Raw genomic sequence first — 12,351 nt, 5'->3', positions numbered from 1 at the left:
TTTCTCTTTATATTTTTTAAAAGGAACATTAAATGAGCCCAAAAACTCAACCCCAATCTTCAGGGTTTGTTAAAAGCCATCCATGTTTTGCTGCCTAAAAGCATTTACAGATGAGGAGTAAAATTTACTGAGTATGACAGATTTAGGTATTTGTCAAGGAGTGGGAGGGCAGGTGGGAGAAATCTAAGAGTATGTGCTGCTGTCCTCAGGTCTTTCCTTGAAATCCACAGACTCCCAGTAGTGTTCCAGAACAAGATAGTGAGCCAAATCTTAAACCTTCTTTTGCAGAGGATCTCTCATCTAATTCCCATGGAACAATACACGTTTTGGAGACCTGTGAAGGGAATTTATGAAAATACAGCTACACAGCAAGAGTTTTGTTATATTCCCCAGGTTAAAATGACATAGAGGTAAGAGCTCTGCATGTCACTGCACTTCAAATTCACTGGCAAGGAGAGAAGATATTGAACTATATTGCTCTCTGAATATTTTGTTCAATTAAAGATTGCAAAATTTGGCTCAAGTAAACCATCTTCAAATTCCTGTCTCCTGCAGCTGGAATGCAGTGAAGCCACCAGAATGAAGACCAAGCTAAATATTTTAACTGAGCAAGATACATTCTGGTTTTGTGCTCCAAACTACATGGAAGTCTATATTATGAAATGGGATTATAGGATTAGAGCAGGTTTGCCTTTGGCATCTGCAAACTGTGGCAATTGGCTTCAGTATAGAATTTCCCCAGCTAACACAGGTCACATGGGTCAGACCAATTTCCATGTCACTTGCAGGACCAGCATACGCATGTAAATGCCATATGGTTGCTGCCTGACTGTAAATGATCTACTAATAGTTCGTTACAATTCTGCCACTAACTTCTAGTGCCAGTTAATTTAACATTCAGTGTAATTTAATCAAAACCTTGGGTACCATGTAATCTGTATTAAAAACAGAAATTGCCCTCTCTAGTGACTATTTCCAATTGCCTTGGATGGGGACAAGGGAAGAAAGACTGTTCAGCTACTTATAACTATGCTTACTAATGTCGTCTTTTTTTTTTTTTTTTTTAAAGGGAAGACAAACTAGGAAAATAATTCAAGGGTCTTGAGAGACATGAAGGCTCACCTACACAGAGAAACTAATTTGGATTAAGGTAGAGTATGAATTTAAATGTAAATCTTCCTGATTAACCCCTGATGAGATAGCAACTTCTGGTATCATTTGTCTTGCACAGTCTTGCCTGAGAATCTGTGCAGGAAATTAATCCAGGGCAATCTATCAGGAGAAGGCAGTCTGGAATAATTTCCTATGAAAAAATCCCTGGGACTGACTGTTCACATGCTGTTAGGCTGTACACTGAAGTCCTCTTCTATACCCCACTGGGCTGTCACCAACATCAGTTGCTCATCTCCACTGGACTCTGCTCCCCAAGGTCTACTAATGAAGGAGCAAAAGTGTGACGGAGGTTAGCCTGAGCCAGAGGGTCACACTAACATTTTCATCCAGCACTGTTGTCTTTACAGTTCATAGCTGAACTTCATGCACATGGGTTAACACAATTCCTAGAAGATACTCAAGTAAAAGAATTAACCACTTTCTCACATCAACGAGATGCAACCAACACATCAGTGAGAGAAATTGTGTAATACCTAACATACTGAGCAGGGATTGCTCCTGTCCAGCAAATGGACTTTGGCCCATGCTATAAATCAGCGCAAGCAGTGAAAACCCTGGAAAATCTTGGCCACTCTGGAAGAAACAGAAGGTTTAATCTGGTCTTTAGACATTTGGGTGAGGAAAATACAATCCCTTGCTCTTTTGAAATGTATGAAGTTGTTCAGAGAAGGCAATAAACCACTTGTATCATGTCACGTACTGAAAGTGATGATAGTCATTGATAGTCAGTTAAATGTACATAGAACAAATGAAATCAGACAGGTCTGATTTCTGTCAGTTTCTTTATAAATCCTCTAGTCCTGCCACCTGCCCATCTTATGGGCCTCAAAAAATTATTTTAAGTTAATCAGCCTTCAATTAATATTACGCCCATTTCCACTCAGAAATCTTGTAGGATTTTCCAGCTTGTTCAGGTATGCTCCAAACCACCCATTTTACAGCAGAAGGAAATAGCTCATCACCTAAAGAACAATGACTTTGTCAACAAATTTTCTAATTACATTTTTGCTACTAGCCACCATATAGATTAATTTAGATTTTTTTTTACTACAAATCCAGCTACAATAAACAAAAATATGTAGTTCCTTGTCTGGGGCACTAAAGATGTGAACATAAATGTTCCACAACACTTACAATTTTGTAGAAACTATTACAGGGTAGAATAAAACTGAATGAATGGAGCCTTGCTAAGGCACTCTTGTTTCCCAAGTGGACAGGTAAAATTTAAAATAACAGCATTCAGAATTCAAAGAGAAAACTTAAATCTCAGTGCAGTTTTTGAAACACTTTTGCTACCGTGTCCCAGTTCCACACACCATTTTTAAGCGTCTTTCTATCGGTAGTGCATAAGAACGGCACTTCTCTGAATATTGTAAATAACCTGATTAGCGAATTTTAGTTTATTTGTACTTCACGAACTGAGTCTTGCCAATGGGAAGGTAAAAACATTAAGATTTCACTGTTTTATTCCCTCAAAATTCTCCCTCTATCCCTTTTTCTTTTTCATTAAGACTGAAATAGAGCTTGCAACAACAAAAGCACAAGCCTCTGCGATTTGCAATAAAGCAGTAACTGTATTCAGTTGTACGAGTACCAAATTCTTGACCTCTTTGGACTACACATGTTATCTAGCATCACAGATCTGTAACAGCAAAATTATGATGAGCTAGTTGTATCAGACCTTCTACACTTCATTAGCTATAGCAGTTCATTTTATAATACCTATGTTACTCCTATACCTGGACACTGCTATCATCTATGCTATAGATCTCTTTTAGAAAGCAACTCACTCTTGATTTAAAGGTGGAAAATGCACCACAAATCTAAGTTAATTGCTCTTTCGCTATTAATTACCATTGACATTAGCACTCTAAGCTGTTTGTCTAGTGGACAGAGGAAATAACACCTTTAGCAGGCACAGCTAAATTCACAAAGCTCATTTGTCAGAAACCTATGTTTTAGAAACTCTAAGATTGCTTTGTGTATGTTAGTTCAACCTCTTCCAACTTTGCCATGAAAATAATGATTATAGGACTGGACACAGTGTTTCATTAGTGGTCTCCCTGATACCACATCCAAAGGTAATATAATCTTCTTATTCTATTTAATACACCCCTTTACATTTATCCAGGCATCATTTTTAGCCCTTCCAGTAACACCACTACAGGGGATTCTCATGTTCAATTAGTTATAAACTTTTTATTCTGAATATTATTCAAGAATATTCAATACAGAGTTCTACCTTCTAAGCATAGCAACATTTGTTGTATTTCGATATATGACCCTTAGGTTACCTATGTTGATCTATACTGTTCAGAGGCGTGCATTTATCAAGGCTTTGGGTTGTGCATATAGGTAAACCATCTCCATTATCATCACAGTTCCTCATACTAACGGCAGCACAATGTGACCAGATCCAGGCTCCACAGATCTGCACAATGGTTCAGCCGGCATTTTAAAGACAGAATCTGGAGGAAAATCTAAGAAAACTGCAATTATAAATCATATTTCCTTCTCTGTCCTTTTTTATTCCATCTGCAAATTCTACCAGCTGTAACATTATATTTTATTCCAAAGCCTTGATAAAGAAATTGAAAGCCAGACTGCACTAGAAACACTCTCCTCGGGGAAGAATTCCATAATTCCTTTTTATGACCTATCAGCTAACCAATTTTTAATTCATACAATGTGGACTACACTGATTTTGCATAGTGCTAATCTTTTTTAAATCAGAATGCCATGTGGAACTCAGTCAAGAGCCTCACAGAGGCCCGAGTACATCATGGCAACTGTCAGTTAAATCCGCTATGTTATTCATTCACCCCGTCAATGGAAATCCATTCTGTGCAGCTGAATACTATAGAAATTCAAACTGTATGGCGACTTTCTCTTTCCAGCAAGCAGCAGCCTACAGTGTGAAGAAGAGAGGAGCTCTGGACGTTCACTTCCAAACCCTGCCCTCTGAGCCAAGGGACCAGCCACAATACATTTCTTTCCTGTACAGCAGCTCTTCTCATTTCTTCATGGCTACAGACAGTTGTTGTAACCAATCTGATAATCAAGGATGTGCCTGGGCTGCAGTGGATTCTTTCAGGCGCTGCAGTGGATTAAGTTCGTGCTGTTCGCTGTCATGGCCATTTTTAGATCGCTGTGTCTGGTGGATACTGTCTACTAGGAGCAGCAGCAGCCTGCCTGATGATATTATACTCTCAGAATATGTTGAAGAAAGGTTCCATTATTTTACTACATACAAGCACTGCTGTTACCTTCCTAGTACTACTCATAAAATCTTAGCACTACCAGTGCCATCTCAGTACTATCCTGCCTCCTTCCTGACTGCCTTTTTTTGGTTCTGTACTAACTAAAACCTCAGTAAGCTCATGGATTGCATAAATAATGCTTGCAAAATAATTATTTCCAACGTACATAAAAAATGCATATAGGCTTGAAACTCCAAGGTGTTACCTTTTAAGCTTGTGGTATCTGTCTACTTTCCTGTCTACTGTCTGTGAGAGAAAGGCAGGCACCAGAGCAGATATTTAATGAAGGATTTATTTCCCAGACATACTTGTGCTGGCTTCTCTCCTAAACAACTGAAAATAGGCTCAGTTTCCATAAAATACCAGCATTCACAACAGTGAAAATACAATAAGCTGAGGCTGCTCATAATACTGCAGAACAGACTCAGCAGGCACTTCATCACACGAGACACATTAGTAAAGTTCTGGTTCTAAAAATTAGTAAAAGTCTGATGGCAATCTGTATCTCCCAATTTATTCTAGCAAGACCTGATATACTACAGAACTACTTGACCCATGCCTGCAAAATTATGCATGCTGAGCGCTACGGATTGCATTTAATCCCTCTTTTTTGAAGATCAGGAGATGGGAACACTACATATTCAAGGATGTGGACATAGCAATTGTTTCAGCCACCGCACCTCCAAGAATGGATTGGAAGCATAGAGGATCATTTCATTCCATTTTAAAAGACCAGAAGACGTGGCCAAAGAGAAGGGATTCATTGCCTCTTCTTTTTTTTTTTTTTAAAACCAGTTGTATACTGCAAGGTAAATATAAAACTTATTTTAAGTGTATTCATAGGACATTCCCAAGCCTTGATCAGGGAATTAACTTGTTCCTTCATCTGGCTGGTGGAGCAAAATATTTCATCAAAACTACATTTCTCTTCCACCATCTCATGTCTACAGCAGAAAGAAGCCATAAAAAGAAGAGGCCTCTTTGCAGAGACTTGGAAGTTAAACCAGAATAACAGAAGATGGAAATGGAAGTAAGAGGTAACAGATTTGTATGTTTTTTGCCAATGATGTCGAAATCAGCAAATCTGGTGGGATCCTCCATTGAGATAGACCAGTTCCAGTCTGATATTATTTAAGTTAGCATTAATAAAGAGTAATTCAACCACTTCCGATGAAAGCACCTGAATATTATTAACAGGATCAAGACAAATTCAGGGACAGGCAGCATGCTAAAAAATATCTTACAACTGCTTTTAATTGTTAAATTATTTAACTCTGCTATGGATAGACAATGTGGTGATTATTGTTACAAAGATACCGTACATCTCTCTCATCAATAATAAATGATGTTGGAAATCCTATTATATTACAGCAACAAATGAGAGGCCTGCATTCTGAATGAAAATGAAGATTGTGTTTTGTGAATTCCATACTACCAGTACATAGGTGACGAGTTGATGTGTAGCAACTAGGTTTCAATTCCAAAAAGCGGTGTAGGTAGCAGGACAATTAGTTTATGACTACCACATTATCTTAGAAAAGGAAAAGGTAACTCAGCTCCACAAAGACAACAGCACTGTGGAGCATGTGCATTAGCAGAACGTTGGGTTCTCAGCAACCTAAGCAGCCTCAGCAGTGCAGCGTCTCTGTGTCTCCGCACAGGGCATTTGAATCACTCCCTTGGATTTAGGTACCTAGATTCTGCCTAAGTTTTTCTTTAGGCATCTAAGTGGTTTTTTTGGATCTCACTCTAAATTCTTACTTATCATAGAACCTTTTCCAAAAACTCCATTAATTTCTCCAGTAATTACCAGAAGACCATGAGATTATTTCACTGTTGTAGTTTAACCTCAGCCGGCAACTAAGCACCACACAGCTGCTCACTTACTCCCACCTGGTGGGATGAGGGAGAGAATTGAAAGAGGAAAAGTAAGAAAACTCATGGGTTGAGATAAGAACAGTTTAAGAATTGAAATAAAATAAAGTAAAATAGTAATAATAATAATAATATAATATACAAAGCAAGTGATGCACAATGCAATTGCTCACCACCCACCGACCGATGCCCAGCCAGTCCCCGAGCAGCGGCCCCCCCGGCCAGCTTCCCCCAGTTTATGTACTGAGCATGATGTCCCATGGTATGGAATGTCCCTTTGGCCAGTTTGGGTCAGCTGTCCTGGCTGTGCCCCCTCCCAGCTTCTTGTGCACCTCCAGCCTTCTCAGTCAGTAAAGTATGGGACGCTGAAAAGCCCTTGACTAGTGTAAGCACTACCTAGCAACAACTAAACATCAGTGTGTTATCAACATTATTCTCATCCTAAATCCAAAACACAGCACTGCACCAGCTACTAGGAAGAAAATTAACTCTATCCCAGCTGAAACCAGGACACACTAATCAACAAAATAAAGTATTAAATTGCTTTTCTGGTTTTAAATGAACTACGAAAGAAAACACATCTGCAAAGTAAACCTAAAACATTGGGTTGTGTGATCAAACCACTTTATAATAAAATATATATGTAGTGACTTCTGAGACCCTACTGCTGCAGATCATAAAATCTATTGCTTAATTGTTATCAACAAATGTATAAACGCACCTCATTAACCAGTTATTATGCACACACCTCACTTGTACACATCAAGAAACAGAAACACTGCACAAAACTCCAAATCTTTGCAATGTCCTCCACACTACATGGAGATTGCTCAGCATCTGCATGAAAACACACTCCCTCTGCAAGAGAATGCAGGATTAAACAAATACTGTATGATCTAGAAACAGCAGGACATCTAATCCAGGCAAGTATAATGACTTTGTTGTTTTTTCTTCGGAAAGACAAATACTCTCTTTCCTCCTTTCAGAAATCCAGGATGGAGATAACCAGTATCATTTCATAGGGCTGGTGTAATGGTCATAAAATGAACTAAAAATAGTAAGAACTGCATGCTAATTTTAAATAAACCTGCATGTTGGAATGAGAAGGAATCCATACCCATATGGTTTAATCAGGCCGTTCTCCCCTTTTCTTTACTATGTAAAATAAGAGAACTCAAAAGGAAATTGCAACTCATCACCCTTACAGGAAGTATCTTTTATTCCTCCTGGCAGACTTTTAGTATTCAAGCTGAAAGATGTGGGTTCTACTTTCATCTTCTTTTGATTTATATAATGATCCTGTTTGTTTGTGTTGAGCCCAGATTCTTTATGAGCTCAGTATACTGTCAACAACAACGGGACTCTCAGCTGGGCCAAGAGTCTTTGTGGATGCCGATGCTGAGTTGCAATTGAATTTATATGGCTCTGTAGTTTGTCTGAACCACAACCTTCAGATTCATGACCAAACTTAGGATGGAATTAGACCCGTGCTCTGTCCCAGAGCCATTCTTCTCCTACATGGTTGTTTAATTCACTTGAAGCTCCAAGGATAATGTCCCACAGGAGGGATGGAGATTTCACTTCTCTCAACAGCACAAAAAAATGTACTACGGAGAGAGACATGCCCCTTGGAGTTGAAAAATGATAGCTATATAGCCAATATCAGCCTGTGTTTCTGACCTTTTCAAGAAAGCAAACATCTGAGCACGTCAAATCTCTAACCACAAAATTAAATTTCAATGTTAGTATTTTGCATCAGTATTCTAACTAAAAGGATGCATAAAAGGTAAACTTGGAACAGAAAAAATTAAGGTCACATACAAGATCTGTAAAAGGTGTCCTCTTAGAGGAAAATATCCATTAACTCTTTATCTGTCATAGCTCAGACTCACTTTCCAAGATAAAGTCCTGTGGCTCAGACTCACTTTTGAAGATAAAGTCCTGTAAATGCAGAAAACATCTGAAAAAATACCACAAATGAGGGGAAGTGCATGAAGCAGCTCTCGAAAACGTACAACATTCAGGTACAAACCTCAGGAACTATGGCTATAACTAACTGCTAACACAGCTAAACTGTTGCTTGTACTAACTATAACAGAAGATTTTACTCTCAGAACACCTACAGTCCCATCAGGACACTCTACCACCATTCTAAATAAAATTACCATTGTAATTTAACCTAGTGATAAAGTCATGGCAAACTTCACTGTGATGATATTAATGGCTGTGGCTACATTTGTTAAAGGAGGAACCCAAAATACCTTTCAAGAGCAGGTGCAATATCAGCAAGTGGAATTCTATGCTCTTCCAGATTACGGCACCTGAATACAAAAAAAAGCTCTTGTTTTGTTCTGTTGCTAAAGAACATTTCAAGCACAGGTTCAACCTATATATGTCTTTCTCTAAGTTGGGGGCCACCTCCCACAGTATTCAATAGCACCAAGAGCTGGACCTTCAAAATTAAAAGAAACGTTTATTTCTTACATTACAAAATGCTTCAATTATCATAGAATACTCATGTCCGTGTGAAACCACAGGTTTTATCTCCATTCCACATCCAGCTCTGGCATATCTCTAACATGCTGTGTTTACTCTCAGCTTCTAAAATGTATTATTTTTTAAGATGAAGGGTGTGGGGGGAAGAAGATAAACAGGGCAGGCCAGGCTAAATTAAGATCACAAAACCACGCCACATTTTCAGCAACTAGCTGATCTCCCATGAAACAGGATTTCAAACTTTCTTTGGATTCCTTAATAAACAAATTCCCGGGAGCTTTCTGTGTATGATGATAGCCAACTTTCCTTTTTTTTTAATTATTCTTCAGAAAGGGCACAAACTGATTCCTTGGAGAGATAGTGCTTTTATCTACAGGGACTTTGTAAACAAATTGATCCAGATGTTTTGCTTTAGAACTCTCCAGACATAGTAAATTATTCCTTACTACGTCAACATTTCATTTCCTCTATTTGCAACTAACATCTCAAAACAGACCACTTTTCAAAAGACAAATAATTGAAATGTTGTATTAGCATTAACAAGATCATTTGGACATTTTCTTAAATAAAATATGTCTTCTATATATGGATGCATTTGGTGCCATATAACAGTTTCCAGAAAGGATCAAGATCAAATATATTAAGAATGCATTTGGATCCTTTTCCTAAGCCACTGAAAATTTATCAAAGAAATCTTAAGAATTTGATTTTTCCTTTCCTTTGTTACATGATTTGCTGCATTTATCTTTAAAAAAACCCTAGACATGTGGAATGGTAATGATTCCAAAGTCTGAGTTAAAAACTCAGACAACAACTAGTCTATCCCATTAGGATGAAACTAAAGTGGGAAAAAGTATGAAAGAGAGGGAATAAGTCTATAGGCTAGTAAAAGGATATTTAACAATATTTGACAATATAGGCACATATACATCCAAAAATTAATGAAGAAGAAAGAAACCTGCTCCCTGTGTTTCTTAGTGGTATGCCCAATAGGCTACTTCAGAAATGCATACATAGATTTTTTTAATTTAATTTTTTTAAAACTAAGAGTAAAAAGTGTTAATTTACTTTAAAGATAAGGGACTTTCAGAAATAAGAACAAGGTAAATATATTATCTGTAAAAAGAGCACTATCAAATATATCCCAGCTGAATATACTGTATCAAAATACATTTTAGCTGATTTCCCTAACTTTCTTTAGATGTTTTTCTTCAGTTTTACACTGATGTGACCAGTTTCTCCACAGCATTGAAGTAATCTTTCCTAATTACAGGCTTTCTGAAGGTCACATGCTGACAAATATAGCAACCAGCTTTCTGTTCTATGCTTCCTGAATTAGAATATCTGCTTTAAAATTAAATCATTGGTAGCTTTCCAGTTACTATAAGGACGGCGGGATCAACTGAGTGCACAGCAACAGATTACGAAGCAGGTGGCTTGAGGCTAAATCTAAACAGTTTCCTCACATAGCTTTGTAAAGTGGGGTGCAGATAACTCCTAATGAGTGTTAAGGGCTGTCTGGTCACCTAGTTGTATACGAGGTCTAGACAGGTCAAGGTCTAAGGATCAGAGCTTCTAATTACATTCTATTAAATACTCATTAGTTGTAAAAGATGTCACCAGAAGACCCACCAGAGCTATAATGTCTAATTATTAAACAGTAGTGCCCTTACAAGACCCTCAAGACTTGAAAAATTATGATAAGATACTGAAAGAGAAAAAGAGACAGCCAAAAAAGAGGTGAATCTGAGGACACAGATGAAAATTGAGGTCATTGTTCTATATCACATTCCCCATGTAAAAGAGGAATTTGAAACTCATCGTCTATTGAATCAGTCAGTATTTGGCACCATCAATTATAACATTGAGTTAAACCATTTAGGAGGCAGATTTGGAGAGCCTTTCATTGCAAAATGAGCAAATAATGAAATACACTTATTTCATAACCTGTATTTGCTACAAACACAACTCACTGAGCTGTTGCTCATCCCCTAAAAGCTAATAAAAAGGAGAAATAATATGACTAAAGCCAGCATTTTTTTACTTCCTTTAAATAAAAGGCTTGTATAAAAGCACTTGTGGTTTGGTGATACTGTGCTGTTGCTGACTGGCAGGGCAGGATTTGGCGATGCAACCCCGTGAAGACTGCTGTTACGCTGGTTTTCTCCCAGTACTCATACTGGGAGAACACACCAAATCAGACAGCTAAAAGGGGAGAGCATCTGGCAAGCATGAATTCTGCAATGACAGGTTTTAAACCAGCAACAAGCAAGTGGGTAGTAAAGAGATAACAGGCTCAAGCTTTGGCTAATGAAGAGGGCCACCCACATGCATGCAACCAAGAACGCTAGCACTCAACTGGGTCACAAGAAAAGGTAATGCTTATGTCTCAGGACAAGGAATGCTAGTATGCAGTGCTAAGGACTGATTTTGCCCAGCTGGAAGGATGATCTTAGGAGCCAGAAATATGGTCCCCAGGGTCAGGAGACAAATTCCTGATGTTCCCTTTAAAGGCGGCACAGCAGTGCTGGAATAACTCCTAAGTACTCTGACATTTCCCTTCTTGTCTTTTTTTCTCTTTGAGCACCCCAGAACATGGCACGGTTCAGGCCTCCTGGACCTACGAAACATTTTGGAGATTGAAAGACTCCAGGTTTTATCATGAACTCTCTGGTGCCTCTCAGCCTCCTGACAGCCTGAGAATTACCTGGACTGCAGCCTTCCTTGCAATATCTTGGCTCTGCTGTTCCCAGTCTGCCTGGAAACAATTAATGCATTAGCACAAAAAAAATGAAAAAGGAATTAATCATCCTTTTCTGAACCTCAAAAGATTCAAGTTTTGGACAGGCCTTTATGGAGATGGGGTAAGATCTGAACTGAGTTACCCCTTCCTAGCTGACAGAAAGTCTTGCTACTTATTTCCCTTCTTACCAGCTGACACCCACTATAAGTTGTAGGGCTGCATGTATCAGGCTTGCTTCCCTTACCTCTGTCCTCTATAGCACCCTGGTAGAAGCTGAAAAAGGGTACACCTTTTATTCACACTCTCCCCTTGTCTCTCCCAGGATGCAAACTGTCCAGTACAAAGTGGCAAGAACCCCCACTTTGTCATCTCATTTTTTGATGGACATTTTTGGCCCCAAACCCCAACATACCAATACCAACAGGAACCCACAACCTTTTTCACCTCACTCATAAATTGATTACCTTCTTTCTGCCACCCAGGTGAATCTCAGAACCTCACAAACCTCTTCAGTTCCCTCTAATTCTATCTATCCAGAGAAACACCTTTTTGTCCAATTCCCTTCCCCTGCCACAGTTAACCCACTCACTCTCACATCTCTCAGACATGATGTAGTACTTCATCCTCCCTGGGACTCACAACCACTCCTCCGGCCCTGCCAACCCTCCACAAACCCAAGGGCATCCATAAGCACATACTAAGGCTGAAAGAGCCCTTAAACTCAAACTCTGAGGAAACCCTCACTCCTGACAAGCCTCTGCCTCCTCCTCCTCCTCCTCCCTTCTGTTTCTGGCCCTTGACAAG

Source organism: Pygoscelis adeliae, unplaced genomic scaffold (assembly GCF_000699105.1).
Source record: "Pygoscelis adeliae isolate BGI_AS28 unplaced genomic scaffold, ASM69910v1 Scaffold130, whole genome shotgun sequence".
Taxonomy (NCBI): domain Eukaryota; kingdom Metazoa; phylum Chordata; class Aves; order Sphenisciformes; family Spheniscidae; genus Pygoscelis; species Pygoscelis adeliae.
The sequence above is the reverse complement of the archived record's forward strand: the minus strand, read 5'-3'. Positions refer to the sequence as shown.